This window comes from Heptranchias perlo, chromosome 35, assembly GCF_035084215.1.
Source record: "Heptranchias perlo isolate sHepPer1 chromosome 35, sHepPer1.hap1, whole genome shotgun sequence".
NCBI lineage: Eukaryota > Metazoa > Chordata > Chondrichthyes > Hexanchiformes > Hexanchidae > Heptranchias > Heptranchias perlo.
In genome coordinates, this window is record NC_090359.1 from 12,698,921 (window position 1) to 12,718,149 (window position 19,229).

Below are 19,229 nucleotides of genomic sequence, written 5' to 3' on the forward strand. Positions count from 1 at the left end.
AGGACATTGCTGCAGGAGTTCCTCAGGGCAGTGTCTTTGGCCCAACCATATTCAGCTGCTTCATCAATGAGCTTTCCCCCATCATAAGGTCAGAAATGGGGATGTTTGCTGATGATTGCGCAGTGTTCAGTTCCATTCGCAACCCCACAGATAAGAAGCAGTCCGTGCCCACATGCAGCAAGACCTGGACAATATCCAGGCTTGGGCTCATAAGTGGCAAGTAACATTGATGCCAGACAATTGCCAGGCAATGACAATCTCCAACAAGAGAGAGTCTGACCACCTCCCCTTGACATTCAACGGCACTACCATCGCCGAATCCCCCATCATCAACATCCTGGGTGTCACCATTGACCAGAAACTGAACTGGACCAGCCATATAAATACTGTGGCTACACGAGTAGGCCAGAAGCTGGGTATTCTGTGGTGAGTGACCCACCTCCGGACTCCCCAAAGCCTTTCCACCATCTACAAGGCACAAGTCAGGAGTGTGATAGAATACTCTCCCGTTGCCTGGATGAGTGCAGCTCCAACAACATTCAAGAAGCTCGACACCATCCAGGAAAAAGTAGCCCACTTGTTCGGCACCCCATCCACCACCCTAAACATTCACTCCCTTCACCACCGGCGCACTGTGGCTGCAGTGTGTACCATCCACAGGATGCACTGCAGCAACTCGCCAAGGCTTCTTCGACAGCACCTCCCAAACCCACGACCTCTAACATCTAGAAGGACAAGGGCAGCAGGCACATGGGAACAACACCACCTGCACGTTCCCCTCCAAGTCACACACCATCCCGACTTGGAAATATATCACCGTTCCTTCATCGTCGCTGGGTCAAAATCCTGGAACTCCCTACCTAACAGCACTGTGGGAGAACCTTCACCACATGGACTGCAACAGTTCAAGAAGGCGGCTCACCACCACCTTCTCAAGGGCAATTAGGGATGGGCAATAAATGGTGGCCTCGCCAGCGACGCCCACATCCCATGAACGATTAAAAAAAGGCAGTAATGGCGCGGCTGGGATGCAAAACCATGCTGGCAAAGCTCAATGGATTAGCAGTCCATCACCTCAACCACTCAGCCACCTGGTCGCAAGAACAGTGCAAAGAAAGCCCTTTTATTTGATTCTTTCAAGGCAAAAATCTTGGACTCAAAGGTCAGAGTCGGAAAGCCGCTTTTCAATCACCAGTTCCGAGATTCTGGACAACACTCTTGTGATGCGGTAGCGTGGCCGAGCGGTCCAAGGCGCTGGATTTAGGCTCCAGTCTCTGCGCTGCCATAATCTGAGCTGTTGAACATTTTAGCCTCATCACCAAAATCTTTCTTTTCTCAGCAGTGTCATGCGTGCCATTAATGTTGTTGGGGCACAACTGCCACACCTCATGTGCTGCGTCGTGATCGTTTTGAGGTTAACACTCTGCGTTGTGGTCGCAGTAACATCGGAGCGAATCCGAGTCTCCACAGAGTTTCATTTACCGATTTTTTCCTTTCCCACATGTGCTGAGAGGATGCAGCAAGAAATCAATCTTCAGAACATGAAAGAAAAATGTTTTGGTGAAACCTTTCAATTCCGTCAAATCCCACCTCTCTCACATGCCTGTACTTGATGTTCCACAGTTCAAATCCCCTCTTCTCCCAGCTTTTTCTTCCTTCCACAATCAATAGGCCGCCTTGACTTTCCTCCTTCCATTTCATGGACACTTTCCTGCTCCATTGCCGACTCTAACATTCACTTTCACGATCTCACTCCTTTAAGTTTGTTCTGCTCCGACCGCTGTTTCTATTGGGCACATGTCCCATTCACACCAATGTTCATTTGTGCCTTGAAATCAGTCGACACATTTCGATCTGCGTGACCGCTCGACAGACAAACACGACGAAAGCAGGGCTGGTCTCTGGAAAGACAGCCGCCCGATTGTTCACGAAATTTACTTGGGGAATCTTGTGATCCAGGGGATGGTAACTGAAGAACTGGTTTTTGTTTTGATGCTTGTTGGCTCTTTTCTCTCAGCAGTTGATGTGCGTGAGTGACGGGCAGCGCAACAGAGCTGCGAATGGCGGTTGAAAGGTTCACATTTGGCAAGTTGGGGCGGTGCAGTAAGATCGGAAGTGTTCCACCTTCATCTTAATAGTTCTGTTGAAACGTGCGATTGAATCGAGTATAGGATAAATGTAAAGAGCGCCTGTGGGGAAAAAGGAGCGATTACAGGCCATGAGCGGAAGGTCTTTCAAATTCTCGTGGCGCAGGACGCTGTGTGCGGAAACGGCAGATTTTAAAGCGCGTGTGTTGGAAAGTAAAGTGCGATCTTGTGTGTGAGAAGAGCACAAGAAAGTTGTGCTTGAATCTGCGCCCTTGAGGCAAGTTGCAGGTTGTCAGGAAAACTGCTCCAGTGAAAGCACAAAAATAAACCCAGAAACTGCTGGCAACAATCAGCAGGTCAGATAGTATCTGTGGAGAGATACTCAAGTATTTATCCAATTCTCCTTTTAATGTTACGATTGAATCGAGCTCCACCATCCTTTAAGGCAGTGCGTTCCAGATCATAACAATTTGCTGTGTAAAAAAACCTGCTTATTTCCCTCTAGTTCTTTTGCCAATTATCTTAAATCTGCGTCCGTTGGTTGCCGACCCTCCCGCCAGTGGGTGAAGTTTCTCCTTATTTACTCGATCAAAACCCCTCTTAATTTTGAACACGTGGATTACTTCTACCCTTAACCTTCATTGCTCGAAGCAGAACAATCCCAGGTTCTCGAGTCTCTCCACACAACTAAACCCCATCCCTGGTATAATTCTGGTAAATCTCCTCTCCATCCTCTCCAAGACCTTTACATCCTTAATAAATTATAGTGCCCAGAATTGGACAAAATACTTCATATGAGGCCTGAACATTGATTAATAAACGTTTAGCATAACTTCCTTGCTTTTGTACTCTTATTTCTCTATTATTAAGCCAAGGAACCGGATGCTGTTTGAACGGTTTCACCAACTTCTGCTGCCACATTCAAAGATGTTGATGAAAATTCCCAGGAACACATTGGGTGAGATCGGATAACACAGCACCGGCTGGGGATGGTGGAGAGAGACAGAGACACGGGTTGTGATCTGTAACTTTTTATAAACACTTCAGTTTATTTCACTCCGTGTCCAACACCGTGTGATCTCCCCTGGTGTGTCAGCTTTCTGTGTTTATACAGAGTGTAATGTATTGAATTGTCTCTTGGATCACACGGGGTGGTAGACGGGGGTCTGTGTGCGGAGGGTTCGGGGGGTGAGCTCTGATTCCCGCCCTCTTCTGGATTGAAAGGAGAAAAGAATAAATGAGAGAGAGAAGCGATGTGGGAGAAGGGATGATGGAAGAATTTGTCCATGAACCTGATTAAAGTGGCCCAAAAACAAGATAATATTAAGATATCATCAGCAGAACATTAATACAAGCTGTAAAACAAAAAAAAAAAACTGCAGATGCTGGAAATCTGAAGTAAAAACAGAAAATGCTGGAAATACTCAGCAGGTCAGGCAGCATCTGTGGAGAGAGTAATGATGAAAGGTCATCGACCTGAAAGGATGTTTCTCTCTCCACAGATGCTGCCTGACCTGCTGAGTGTTTCCCGCATTTACTGTTTTTATTATTAATATAACCTGAGCTCTGTGGAGCGTTTGTTGTTCGATTCACTGATAAAGCTGGGAATTGAGGGGAAGCTGGTTCATGGCGAACCCCAGCTCTGAATCCCCCCGGCAGAGAGTTCAAGGAATGTTTAATATAAATGAGATTCAACGACAGTCTCAGAAAATCTCTCCTTGATGGTCGGTCTCATTCTCCCGAAGTGAGGAATGAGCGGGAGGGGCAATTCCACCCGGGGTTATATTTTATTCCAAGAGGGTGATCAAAAGGAAATTAAGAGTGGGGCCGAAATAGCTCAGTTGGGAGAGCGTTAGAGTGAACATCTCAAGGTCCCTGATTTGATCCCGGGTTTCGGCAGTTTTGGGTTATTTTGTTTCTTCTTCGGGCCGATTCTCGAACATTTATTTGCACTGACATTTTTACCCGACACTGAACGGTTGGGGGTGGAATAGAGAGACATCAAGGATGTCTGTATTTAGCTTTAATTTCTCTATTTCCTTCTGCCTTTCTCTCTGGTTTTTGTCTCTCTCGGTGCTCGATGAACATTTGATTTGATGCATTTGCCCTGAACTGATGCCTTTTCCACATCTCAGGGCGGTCAGACACGCTCTGTCTGTCTGTTACTGCTTGTGACCATTAATGGGAACAGGCCGCGAGTTAAACATTTAGCAGCAAACCGCCAGAGAGATAACACAGCGGGAATAAAACACATTGCCTCACATTGTTAGACACCGAGTGACACAGATTGTAATGTGTGTCAGTAAACAGACCCGGAAAACAGAGTCCGAGAAAGGAAAGAAATAGAGAGATAGAAAAGATTCATAAAAAGAAAGAAAACGCTTTCTCCACCCCAACAACAACAACTTGCATTTATATCGCGCCTTTAACGGAGTAAAACGTCCCAAGCCACAGGAGCGATTATCAAACAAAATGTGACACGGAGCCACATAAGGAGATATTGGGACAGGTGAGGTAGGTTTTAAGTGTCTTAAGGGAGGAGAGAGAGGCAGAGAGGCGGGAGGTTTAGAATCATAGAATCATAGAATCATAGAAGTTACAACATGGAAACAGGCCCTTCGGCCCAACATGTCCATGTCGCCCAGTTTATACCACTAAGCTAGTCCCAATTGCCTGCACTTGGCCCATATCCCTCGATACCCATCTTCCCCATGTAACTGTCCAAATGCTTTTTAAAAGACAAAATTGTACCCGCCTCTACTACTGCCTCTCGCAGCTCGTTCCAGACACTCACCACCCTTTGAGTGAAAAAATTGCCCCTCTGGATCCTTTTGTATCTCTCCCCTCTCACCTTAAATCTGTGCCCCCTCGTTATAGACTCCCCTACCTTTGGGAAAAGATTTTGACTATCGACCTTATCTATGCCCCTCATTATTTTATAGACTTCTATAAGATCACCCCTTAACCTCCTACTCTCCAGGGAAAAAAGTCCCAGTCTGTCTAACCTCTCCCTGTAAGTCAAACCATCAAGTCCCGGTAGCATCCTAGTAAATCTTTTCTGCACTCTTTCTAGTTTAATAATATCCTTTCTATAATAGGGTGACCAGAACTGTACACAGTACTCCAAGTGTGGCCTCACCAATGCCCTGTACAACTTCAACAAGACATCCCAACTCCTGCATTCAATGTTCTGACCAATGAAACCAAGCATGCTGAATGCCTTCTTCACCACCCTATCCACCTGTGACTCCACTTTCAAGGAGCTATGAATCTGTACTCCTAGATCTCTTTGTTCTATAACTCTCCCCAACGCCCTACCATTAACGGAGTAGGTCCTGGCCCGATTCGATCTACCAAAATGCATCACCTCACATTTATCTAAATTAAACTCCATCTGCCATTCATCGGCCCACTGGCCCAATTTATCAAGATCCCGTTGCAATCCTAGATAACCTTCTTCACTGTCCACAATGCCACCAATCTTGGTGTCATCTGCAAACTTACTAACCATGCCTCCTAAATTCTCATCCAAATCATTAATATAAATAACAAATAACAGCGGACCCAGCACCGATCCCTGAGGCACACCGCTGGACACAGGCATCCAGTTTGAAAAACAACCCTCGACAACCACCCTCTGTCTTCTGTCGTCAAGCCAATTTTGTATCCAATTGGCTACCTCACCTTGGATCCCATGAGATTTAACCTTATGTAACAACCTACCATGCGGTACCTTGTCAAATGCTTTGCTGAAGTCCATGTAGACCACGTCTACTGCACAGCCCTCATCTATCTTCTTGGTTACCCCTTCAAAAAACTCAATCAAATTCGTGAGACATGATTTTCCTCTCACAAAACCATGCTGACTGTTCCTAATTAGTCCCTGCCTCTCCAAATGCCTGTAGATTCTGTCCCTCAGAATACCCTCTAACAACTTACCCACTACAGATGTCAGGCTCACTGGTCTGTAGTTCCCAGGCTTTTCCCTGCCGCCCTTCTTAAACAAAGGCACAACATTTGCTACCCTCCAATCTTCAGGCACCTCACCTGTAGCGGTGGATGATTCAAATATCTCTGCTAGGGGACCCGCAATTTCCTCCCTAACCTCCCATAACGTCCTGGGATACATTTCATCAGGTCCCGGAGATTTATCTACCTTGATGCGCGTTAAGACTTCCAGCACCTCCCTCTCTGTAATATGTACACTCCTCAAGACATCACTATTTATTTCCCCAAGTTTATACAATTCATGAGGCAACGCCCACCTGTTACAGAATATGGGCGTACACGTACATTCTTTATTGGCTCAGGTAGTTGGTCAATCAAGTAGTGAGCCAGCCGCCGAACATCCATAGACATCACGTCGGCCTGAGCAGATGTCACCTATTTTCTTTCTCTCTGCATTCCTGTTCCTTGTTATCAGTAAGGCTGGAGCCAGTCTCAAGGCTTCATGGCCATTCATCAACTCTATTATTATTATATTCTGTCCTTCTCTCAAGGAAGGCCTGGCTGTGCTGGGCCTAATTATCAACATACCAAGGCTCAAACGCAATTAAACAATTGTGCTTACTTTGTGTTTGTGGCTAATCCTATCATGTGAGTTAATGAAGAGTTAATATGGTCAAGTATCCCGTCATGCACTTCCACAAAATTACCAGCAACACATTGGGTGAGAACGAATAACACAGCACAGGCCGGGATGGCGGAGAGAGACAGAGACACGTGTTGTGATCTGTAACTTTTCATAAACACTTCAGTTTATTTCACTCCGTGTGCAACACCGTGCGATCTCCCCTGGTGTGCCAGCTTTCAGTGTTTTACAGAGTGTAATATATTGAATTGTCTCTTGGATCAGAAGGGGGTCTGTGGTAGACGGGGGTCTGTGTGCGGAGGGTTCGGGGGGTGAGCTCTGATTCCCGCCCTCTTCTGGATTGAAAGGAGAAAAGAATGAATGAGAGAGAGAAGTGATGTGGGAGAAGGGATGATGGAAGAATTTGTCCGTGAACTTAATTAAAGTGGCCAAAAATAAGATAATATTAAGATATCATCAGCAGAACATTAATACAAGCTGTAAAACAAAAGAAAAATACTGCAGATGATGGAAATCTGAAGTAAAAACAGAAAATGCTGGAAATACTCAGCAGGTCAGGCAGCATCTGTGGAGAGAGTTCTGATGAAAGGTCATCGGCCTGAAAGGATGTTTCTCTCTCCACAGATGCTGCCTGACCTGCTGAGTGTTTCCCGCATTTTCTGTTTTTATTATTAATATAACCTGAGCTCTCTCGAGCGTTCATTGGTCGATTCACTGATAAAGCTGGGAATTGAGGGGAAGCTGGTTCATGGCGAACCCCAGCTCTGAATCCCCCCGGCAGAGAGTTCAAGGAATGTTTAATATAAATGAGATTCAACGACATGATCAGAAAATCTCTCCTTGATGGTCGGTCTCATTCTCCCGAAGTGAGGAATGAGCGGGAGGGGTTATATTTTAGTCCAAGAGGAAGTCTCAAAGTGCAGTTCACAGTGGGGCTGAAACAGCTCAATTGGGCGAGCGTTCAACAGAAAATCTAAAGGTTCCTGGTTCGATCCCGGGTTTCAGCAGTTTTCTGTTATTTTGTTTCTTCTTCTTCGGGCCGATTCTCGAACATTTATTTACACTGACATTTTTACCCGACACTGAACGGTTGGGGATGGAATAGAGAGACATCAAGGATGTCTGTATTTAGCTTTTTTTTCTCAATTTCCTTCTGCCTTTCTCTCTGGTTTTTGTCTCTCTCGGTGCTCGATGAACATTTGATTTGATGCATTTGTCCTAAACTGATGCCTTTTCCACATCTCAGGGCGGTCAGACACGCTCTGTCTGTCTGTTACTGCTTGTGACCATTAACGGGAACAGGCCGCGAGTTAAACATTTATCAGCAAACCGCCAGAGAGATAACACAGCGGGAATAAAACACATTGCCTCACATTGTTAGACACCGAGTGACACAGATTGTAATGTGTGTCAGTAAACAGACCCGGAAAACAGAGTCCGAGAAAGGAAAGAAATAGAGAGATAGAAAAGAGTGATAAAAAGAAAGAAAACCCTTTCTCCACCCCAACAACAACAACAACTTGAATTTATATCGCGCCTTTAACAGAGTAAAACGTCCCAAGGCGCTTCACAGGAGCGATTATCAAACAAAATGTGACACGGAGCCACATAAGGAGATATTGGGACAGGTGAGGTAGGTTTTAAGTGTCTTAAGGGAGGAGAGAGAGGTGGAGAGGCGGGGAGGTTTATGGAGGGAAATCCAGAGCTTTGGGCCCAGTCGGTTGAAGGCACGGCCGCCAATGGTGGAGCGATGAAAATCGTGGATGCGCAAGAGGCCTATTTTTTCATGCCCTCTCTTTGCTTTCCTATTTTCCTTTTTAATTTCACCAACGTTTAATGATTTCTCACCATTTAAAACATATTCTGATCTTTTATTCTTCCCATCAAAGTGAATAACCTCACATTTCCACACATTATACTCCATCTGCCACCTTCTTGCCCACTCACTTAACCTGTCTGTATCCCTTTGCAGACACTTTGTGTCCTCCTCACAGCTTACTTTCCTATCAATCTTTGTATCGTCAGCAAACTTGGACACATTGCACTCGGTCCCTTCATTTAAGTCGTTAATACAGATTGAAAATAGCTGACGCCCAAAAACGGCCGGCATTGCTCTCTGTTCAGTCAAGAGGAACTTCCCTGCCTGGAAATTGGTCCCAGCCTTGTTGAGGTGCAACACGTCCATCTTGTGCAGGTGTTTAATATTAATCAATGCACAATGAGGCCCTGGGAAAGCGAGTATCTCTCCACAGATACTACCTGACCTGCTGAGTGTTGACAGCAGTTTCAGGGTTTATTTTTGTGCTTTCACTGGAGCAGTTTTCCTGACAACCTGCAACTTGCCTCAAGGTCGCAGCTTCAAGAACAACTTTCTTGTGCTCTTCTCACACACAAGATCGCACTTTACTTTCCGACACACGCGCTTTAAAATCTGCCGTTTCCACACACAGCGTCCTGCGCCACGAGAATTTGAAAGACCTTCTGTTCATGGCCTGTACTCGCTCCTTTTTCCCCACAGGCGCTCTTTACATTTATACTCGACTCGCTTCAATCTCACGCTTCAACAGAACTATTAAGATCAAGGCGGAACACTTCCGATCTTCCTGCACCGCCCCAACTTGCCAAATGTGCACCTTTCAACCGCCATTCGCAGCTCTGCAGCGCTGCCCGTCGCTCACGCAACTCAACTGTTTAGAGAAAAGAGCCAACAAGCATCAAAACAAAAACCAGTTCTTCAGTTACCATCCCCTGGATCATAAGATCACCCAAGTGAATTTCGTGAACATTCGGGCGGCTGTCTTTCCTCAGAACAGCCCTGCTTTCGTCGTGTTTGTCTGTCGAGCGGTCACGCAGATCGAAATGTGTCGACTGATTTCAAGGCACGAATGAACATTGGTGCGAATGGGACATGTGCCCAATAGAAACAGCGGTCGGAGCAGAACAAACTTAAAGGCGTGAGATCGTGAAAGTGAATGTTAGAGTCGGCAATGGAGCAGGAAAGTGTCCATGAAATGGAAGGAGGAAAGTAAAGGCGGCCTATTGACTGTGGAAGGAAGAAAAAGCTGGGAGAACAGGCGGGTTTGAACTGCGGCACATGAAGTACGGGCATGTGAGAGTGCTGGGATTTGATGGAATATTTGGTTTTATTCCATGTGTTAAAGATTGAAATATTACTGCATTCGATGAGCAAGAGAGGCAGAAGACAAAAACTATGCCGTGACTCGGATTCGAACCGAGGTTGCTGCGGCCACAACGCAGAGTACTAACCACGATACGATCACGGCACCACACCACAGCTGGAACTGCTCGGCCTGTAGTATTTATAAAGCTCCTTTAAGGTAGCAAAAGATCCCAAGGGGCTTCACAGTCACGTTTTCAAACAAAATTTGACACAACCACAGAAGGAGATATTCGAAGGAAAATACTGCCGATGCTGGAAATTTGAAAAAAAAAACAGAAAATGTTGTAAATAATCAGCAAGTCAGGCAGCATCTGTGGAGAGAGAAACAGAGTTAACGTTTCAGGTCGATGATCCGTCGTCAGAACTGGAAAAGGTTGAAGATTAAACAGAAATTGTGAACTTTGATTGATACTTCACGTTATTCACATCTTACACTCGCAACACCTCCGGCCGCCAATCAGGACTTTACTGATTTGAGCAGAGTTCAGTGAGCAATGCAAAATTCATCCACCGTGGCTTCGGATTGGACTGAAACCCAGGACTTCTGGATGAATATAATGAAGGAACCAACACATCAAACGGTAAATGCAATAATGGCGCGGATGGGATAAAAACCATGCGTGGAGAGAGAGGTCGAGAGTGAGCATGTGGCGGTGCGTGGCCTTGAGCGTGGATCTCAGGAAGCGGCGGGAGCAGTGGTTGGAGGAACGCTGAATATCATGGAGATATCTGGAATCATGGGCGGATCCGAAACATGAAGGGTGGAATTTAAGTTGGAATCCACGTGGAATAAGTCGGAGCCGGACACAGTTGCTGAGGAAGGAGATGTGTCTGTGAAAGTGAGTTTTAGTAGAAACCTGATCAAACACTCTCTCTTCAGCAGCACCGACTCTCTCTACTTCAGAGCTGTCCTGGTCCGCAGTTCCATTTCATCCTTCGCCTCATCCGGAGCTTCAACAAAAAACTTTTTTCTTCCTTTTAGGTGTCAAGGACCGCAAGTTTCAACAACTCTTAGATTCCAACACCCCTCCCGATCCTTCTTCCCCTTCACTTTCCTCTGACCCCACCCCTCTCCCTCCAATCTCTTTGTCGTGTTTTCACCATTCCCTCTGACCATACCCTCTCTGACCCCGAACGTCAGTCCTCAGCAAAGGCTTCAGTTTCATCCCCTTACGCCCCCACCTCAACGGGTTTCGAGCTCGACACGATGCTGAGCTCTTCTTCCGTCGCCTTCACCTCCGCGCCCATTTCTTTGTCCAGGAGTCTTCCCCCCGCACAGCGGACCCTGTCTCCCATCTTCAGATTTCTCATTCCACCTGGACCCCTCCCTCTATCCTCTTACCCTCTCTTGATCTTTCCATTGGGAACTGCCAGCGTGACATCGGCCGTCTCAATTTCTTTACTCCTCTCACTCACTCTAACCTCCCTCCATCTGAACTCGCAGCACTCCGTTCTCTCAGGTCCAACCCTGACATTGTCATTAAACCTGCTGACAATGGCGGCGCTCTTGTTGTTGTGAGGCGAACAGACCTCTACCTAGCGGCGGCTGAACGCCAACTCTCCGATACCTCCTCCTACCTTCCTTTGGAGCGTGATCCCACCACCGAACATCAAGCCATAGTTTCCCAGACCGTCAATGACCTCATCTCCTCTGGAGATCTTCCTCCCCAAGGCCTCCACCTCATTGTCCCCCAACCCCGCTTCTAACTCCTTCCAAGATCCACATGCAGAACTGACCCAGGAGATCCATCGTCTCAGCCTGTTCGTGCCCCCGGATAATTATTTCTTCCGAGTTTAACTCTACTTTCTCTCCCCTCGTCCAGTCTATTCCGACCTATATCCACGAATCTTACAACTCCATGCGTCACTTGAACAATTTCCAGTTCCCCGGCACTAACCATCTCCTTTTCACCATGGACTTCCAGTCCGTCTACACCTCCACCACCACCCCCCCCACCCCCACCCCCAACAACAGGACGGCCTGCGGGCCCTCCGCCGATTCCATGAACGAAGGCCCAACCTATCCCCATCCTCCACCACTCTCCTCCGTCTGGCTGAACTTGTTCTTACTTTGGACAACTTCTCCTTTGACTCCACTCACTTTCTCCAAATGAAAGATGTCACTATGGGAACTCATGTGGGTCCGAGCTATACCTGACCTTTTCTGGGGGATACGTGGAAGATTCTTTGTTCCAGTACTACTCTGTTCCCCTCACCTCTTTTTCTGGTACATCGATGTCACTTCCTGCTCTCGCCCCAATCAAGTTCGCTTCCAATTTCCACCCTTCCCTCGCCTTCACATGGTCCATCTCTGAACCTTCCATTCCCTTCCTCGACTTCTCTATCTCCATTTCCGGGGATGGTCTGTCAACCAATATCTGTTATAAGGCCACCGACCCCAACAGCTACCTTGATTACACTTCATCCCACCCCGCTTCCTGTAAGGACTCTATTCTGTTCTCCCAGTTTCTCCATCTCCGTCGTGTCTGTTCTGATGATGCCACCATCCACACAAATGCTTCCGATATGTCTTCCTTTTTCCTCAATCGAGGATTCCCCTCCACTGCAGTTGACTGGGCCCTCGACTGTGTCGGTCCTATTGACTCCACTTCTGCCCTTACCCCTTCCCCTCCCTCCCTCCCAGAACCATGAATGGGTCCCCCTTGTCCTTACCTTCCACCTCACCAGCCTCCACATTCAATGTATGATTCTCCGCCATTTCCTCCACGTAAAAGCGCGATGCCACCACCAAAAACATCTTCCCCGCCCCTCCCCTTTCAGCCTTCATAATGGACCGCTCCCTCCACAACACCCTGGTCCACTCTTCCATCACCCCAAACACCCGCTCTCCTCCCCACGGTACCTTCCGACTCGAGCGCAGGAGATGCAACACCTGCCCTTTCACCTCCTCCCTTCCCACCTTCCAGGGCCCCAAACATTCCTTCCAGGTGAAACAGCGATTTATTTGTAATCGTGTTGCTGAACACCTCCGCTCAGTCCACAAGCGTGACCCTGAGCTTCCGGTCTGTTGCCATTTTAATTCCCCGTCCCACTCCCACTCTGACCTCTCTGTCCTCGGCATCCGACTCCGTTCCAATGAAGCTCAACATAAGCTCGAGAAACAGCACCTCATCTTTCGATCAGGCTCTTTACAACCTTCTGAACTCAACATTGATTTCAATAACTTCAGATCATAAACACTGCTCACATTTTTTCGGAGATCAAGTGCTGATTGTGGTTCTAATGTTGCCATTTACAGCTCCTCTTGACCCATCTTTTGTTTCTTTACTTGTCCCATCACCACCCTCCTTGACTTGCACCATCATCCCTTTTATTATTTAATCACTCCTGCCCTCCACCCTATCAGAGACCTTCCCTTTTGTTATTTCCTCCCCTCCCCTTCCTCCCCTATCCCTTTTCCTGACTCTGTACTTGCTTAAAAACTGTTTAATCTTCAACCTTTTCCATTTCCGACGAAGGGTCATCGACCTGAAACGTTAACTCTGTTTCTCTCTCCACAGACGCTGCCTGACTTGGTGATTATTTACAGCATTTTCTGTTTTTATTTCAAATTTCCAGCATCTGCAGTATTTTGCTTCTAATATCTCCTTCTGTGGCTCGGTGTCAAATTTTGTTCAAATGCGCTCCTGTGAAGCGCCTTGGGACGTTTTGCTACGTTAAAGGTAAATAGTACAGACAACGTTTGCACAGGTGGGATGTGGTGCCGTGATCGGATAGTGGTTCGTGCTCTGTGTTGTGCGCTGCTTCTTTTGTCTTCTGCCTCTCATGCTGATAGAATGCAGTCATCTTTGATACGTGAAAGCAAATCTAATATTCCATCAAATCCCACCACTCTCACATGCCTGCACTTGATGTTCCACAGTTCAAACCCGCCTCTTCTCCCAGCTTTTTCTTCCTTCCACAGTCAATAGGCCGCCTTTACTTTCCTCCTCCCATTTCATGGACACTTTCCTGCTCCATTGCCGACTCTGACATTCACTTTCACGATCTCACGCCTTTAAGTTTGTTCTGCTCCGACCGCTGTTTCTATTGGGCACATGTCCCATTCACACCAATGTTCATTTGTGCCTTGAAACCAATCGATACGTTTCGATCTGCGTGACCGCTCGACAGAAAAACACGACGAAAGCAGGGCTGGTCTCTGGAAAGACAGCCACCCGGATGTTCACGAAATTTACTTGTGGAATCTTGTGATCCAGGGGATGGTAACTGAAGAACTGGTTATTGTTTTGATGCTTGTTGGGTCTTTTCTCTCAGCAGTTGAGTTGCGTGAGTGACGGGCAGCGCTGCAGAGCTGCGAATGGCGTTTGAAAGGTGCACATTTGGCAAGTTGGGGCGGTGCAGTAAGATCGGAAGTGTTCCGCCTTGATCTTAATAGTTCTGTTGAAATTTGTGATTGAATCGAGTAGAGGACAAATGTAAAGAGCGCCTGTGATGAAAAAGGAGCGATTGCAGGCCATGAGCGAAAGGTCTTTCAAATTCTCGTGGCACAGGACGCTGTTTGTGGAAACGGCAGATTTTAAAGCGCGTGTGTCGGAAAGTAAAGTGCGATCTTGTGTGTGAGAAGAGCCCAAGAAAGTTGTTCTTGAAGCTGCGCCCTTGAGGCAAGTTGCAGATTGTCAGGAAAACTGCTATCGTGAAAGCTCGAAAATAAACCCAGAAACTGCTGGCAACACTCAACAGATCAGGCAACATCTGTGGAGAGATATTCGCTTTCCCAGGGCCTCATTGTGTATTGATTAATATTAAAGACCTGCACAAGATGGACGTGTTGCACCTCAACAAGGCTGGGACGAATTTCAAAGCAGGGAAGTTCCTCTTAACTGAACAGAGAGCAATGCCGGCCGTTTTTGAGTGTCAGCTATTTTCAATCTGCATTAACGACTTGGATGGAGGGACCGAGTGCAATGTGTCCAAGTTTGCTGACGATACAAAGCAAGATGGGAAAGTAAACTGTGAGGAGGACACAACGTGTCTGCAAAGGGAGATAGACAGGTTAAGTGAGTGGGCAAGAAGGCGGCAGATGGAGTACAATGTGTGGAAATGTGAGGTTATTCACTTTGATGGGAAGAATAAAAGAACAGAATATGTTTTAAATGGTGAGAAATAATTAAATGTTGGTGAAATTAAAAAGGAAATTAGGAAAGCAAAGAGAGGGCATTAAAAAATACTGGCAAGTAAAATTGAGGAAAACCCAAAATATTTTATAAATACATAAAGAGCAAGAGGATAACTAAGGAAAGAGTAGGGCCTATTAGAGGCCAAAAAGATAACCGATTCGTGGAGGTGGAAGACGTGGGAATGGTTCTCAATGAATAATTTGCGTCTGTCTTCACAAAAGAGGGGGACGATGCAGAGATTGTAGTTAAGGAGGAGGAATGTGAAATATTGGATGGGATAAACATAATGAGAGAGGAAGTATTAAGGGGTTTAGCATCTTTGAAAGTAGATAAATTGCCAGGCTCGGATGAAATGTATCCCAGGCTGTTGAAAGAAGCAAGGGAGGAAATAAGGGAGGTTCTGACCATCATTTTCCAATCGTCCCTGGCTACAGGCATGGTGTCGGAGGATTGGAGGACTGCGAAAGTTGGCCGTTCTTTAAAAATGGAGAAAAGGACAGACCCAGTAAATACAGGCCAGTCAGTCTAACCTCGGTGGTGGGCAAATCATTGGAATCAATTCTGAGGGACAGCATGAACCTTCATTTAGAAAGGCACGGATTAATCAAGGGCAGTCAACATGGATTTGTTAAGCGAAGGTTTTGTCTGACTGACTTAATTGAATTTTTTGTGGAGGTGACAAGGAGGGTTGATGAGGGCCATGCGTTTGATGTAGTGTACATGGATTTTCGCAAGGCTTTTGACAAGGTCCCACATGGCAGACTGGTCAAAAAAATAAAAGCCCATGGGATCCAGGGGAAAGTGGCAAATTGGATTCAAAATTCGCTGAGTGGCAGGAAGCAAAGGGTCATGGTTGACGGATTGTGACTGGAAGGCTGTTTCCATTGGGGTTCACAGGGTTCAGTACTCGGTCCCTTGCTTTTTGTGGTATATATTAATGATTTAGACTTAAATGTAGCGGGCATGATTAAGAAGTTGGCAGATGATACAAACATTGGCCGTGTGGTTAATAGTGAGGACGAAAGCAGTAGAATGCAGAAAGATATCAGTGGACTGGTCAGGTGGGCAGACAAGTGGCAAATGGAATTCAATCCAGAAACGTGTGAGGTAATGCATTTGGGGAGGTCAAACAAGGCAAGGGAATACACAATAAATGGGAGAATACTGAGAGGTGTGGAGGGAGAGCGAGACCTTGGAGTGCGTGTCCACTGATCCCTGAAGGTAGCAGGACAGGTAGATAAGTTGGTTAAGGAGTCATACGGAATACTTTCCTTTATTAGCCGAGGCATACAATATTAGAGCAGGGAAGTTATGCTAGAACTGTATAAAACACTAGTTAGGCCACAGCTTGAGTGCTGTGCACAGTTGTGGTCACCACATTACAGCAAAGATGTGATTGCACTTGAGAGGGTACAAAGGAGATTTATGAGGATTTTGTCAGGACTGGAGAATTTTAGCTATGGGGAAAGATTCGACAGGCTGGGGTTGTTTTCTTTGGAACAGAGGAGCCTGAGATGTGATTTAATTGAGGTGTATAAAATTATGAGGGGCCTGGATAGAATGGACAGGAAGGACCTATTTCCCTTAGCAGAGGGCCTATTTAGCAGGGGATTTGTCGGAGGATTAGAGATGAGCTGAGGAAAACAAAATTCACTCAGAGGGTGGTAGGGTTCTGGAACTCACTTCCTGAAAGGGTGGTAGAGGCAGAAACCATCATCACATTTAAAAAGTACTTGGATATGCACTTGAATTGCCGTAACCTAAAGGGCTACGGACCAATTGCTGGAAAGTGGGATTAGGCGGGGTGGCTCTTTTACGACCTGTAGAGACATGATGGCCTGAATGGCCTCCATCTGTGCCATAAATTATCCATGTTTCCATGTTGATGTTCATTTTGCTGTCTTGTACATGAAATGCAAGAAGTTAACATGCAGGTACAGCAAGCAATTAGGAAGGCAAATGGTATGTTGGCCTTTATTGCAAGGGGGTTGGAGTACAAGAGTAAGGAAGTCTTGTTGCAATTATACAGGGCTTTGGTGAGACCACACCTGGGGCATTGTGTGCAGCTTTGGTTTCCTTATCTAAGAAAGGACATACATGCCTTAGTTGCGGTGCAATGAAGGTTCACTAGATTAATTCCTGGGATGAGAGGGTTGTCCTATGAGTGGAGATTGCGTAGAATGGGCCTATACTCGCTGGAGTTCAGAAGAATGAGAGGTGATCTCATTGAAACATGAAAAATTCCGAGACGGATCGACAGGGTAGATGCTGAGAGGCTATTTCCCCCGGCTGTGGAATCCACAACTAGGGGTCTTAGTCTCAGGGTAAAGGGTCAACCATTTAGGACTGAGGTGAGGACGACTTTCTTCATTCAGAGGGTTGTGAATCTTTGGAATTCTCTATCCCAGAGGGCTGTGGATATTGAGTGTATTCAAGTCTGAGATCGATAGATTTTTGGACTCTAAGGGAATCAAGGGACATGTGGATCGGGCGGGAAAGTGGAGTTGAGATCGAAGATCAGCCATGATCTGAGTGAATGGTGGAGCAGGCTCGAGGGGCCGCATGGCCTCCTTCTGTTCCTATTTCTTATGTTCTTAGAATGTGGAACTCGGTACCACAATGAATAGTTGAGGATACTAGCATAGATGCATTTAGGGAAAGCTCGACAAACACATGAGGGAGAAAGGAATAGAGGATATGTTGATAGGGTGCGGTGAAGAAGGGTGGGAATGTGGAGCATGAACACAGTCATGGAACATTTCGGCAGAATGGACCGTTTCTGTGCTGTAAATTCTATGTAATTCTACTATAGACAAGTTAATAGAAGGTGCAGACAGTTGATAAATTGAATTTAATGTGGAAATTATGAGATAATATATTTCATGAGGAAAAACAATGAATGGAATTGCACACTCAATAGAACGGCACAGACGGCTGTGAATGAACAGAGAGACCTCGCGTTTCAAATATATATTCCATGAAAGTACAGATCCAGGTCGATAATGCCCATCTCCAACCTCCCTTTCCTCTCCAAAGTCCTTGAACGTGTTGTCGCCTCTCAAACCCGTGCCCATTTCAACCGCAATTGCATGTTTGAATCCCTCCAATCAGTTTTCTGCCCCTGCCACAATACTGAAACGGCCCTTATCAAAGTCACAATTTACGTCTCTGTGACTGTGACCGTGGTGAACTATCCCTCCTCATCCTTCTCGACCTGTCTGCAGCCTTTGACATGGTTGACCACACCATCCTCCTCCAGTGTCTCTCCTCCGTCTTCCAGCTGGGTGGAACTGAGCTCGTCTGGTTCCATTCCTATCTCTCCAATCGTAGCCAGGGAATCAAACGGAATGGCTTCTCTTCCTGTTCCTGCGCCATTACCTCTGGAGTTCCCTAAGGATCTATCCTTGACACCCACCTATTTCTCATTCACATGCTGCCTCTTGCGATATCATCCGAAAACATAATGTCAGGTTCTACATGTACGCTGACAACACCCACCTCGACCTCACCACCTGTCTCAACCCCTCCACTGTCTCTGATTTCTCACACTGCTTTTTCAACATCCAGTAATGGATGAGAAAAACATTCCTCCAACTAAATATTGGCACAAACTCCGTTCCCCAGTCACCGACTCCATCCCTTTCTCTGGCCACAAATAAATAGACCATCATGAAATGTTCACAGTCCGTTTCTTGAGCCTTCTCCTTCGGAGAAGAATCTTTTAAACTCCTCGCACAAGTAACCATTGAACTTAATGTCTTGTTTTGCGGTATGTTCCAGATTGTTCCAGGTCAGCATTGTAATAATTCGGGGTAGTTGAAAAGTGGGATCATTATATTAAATCTCGATATTTATCACAGCCCCCCCCCTAAACATTCAAACCACCGTTCAGGAGGAGAACCCCTCTGCTCACTGACCTACATTGGCTCCCAGTCCATCAACATCTCAAATTTGAAATTCTCATCCTCGTCTTCAAATCCCTCCATGACCTCGCCCCTCCCTATCTCTGTCACCTCCTCCACCCCGACAACCCTCCGAGATCTCTGAGCTCCTCCAATTCAGGCCTCTTGCGCATCCACGATTTTCATCGCTCCACCATTGGCGGCCGTGCCTTCAACCGACTGGGCCCAAAGCTCTGGATTTCCCTCCCGAAACCTCCCGCCTCGCTACCTCTCTCTCCTCCCTTAAGTCACTTAAAACCTACCTCACCTGTCCCAATATCTCCTTAT

General features: G+C 46.4%; 1 protein-coding gene and 1 non-coding gene across 2 annotated transcripts in view; one reads left to right on the top strand and one right to left on the bottom strand.

The window, feature by feature from the left end:
- The window catches only part of LOC137302074 (zona pellucida sperm-binding protein 3-like), a 243,342-nt gene that overhangs the window by 56,896 nt on the left and 167,217 nt on the right, over nt 1-19,229 (bottom strand). The window lies entirely within an intron of this gene.
- Nucleotides 3,914-3,986, top strand: trnaf-gaa (transfer RNA phenylalanine (anticodon GAA)). The gene has a single exon. It is a non-coding gene; the product is annotated as a tRNA-Phe (tRNA).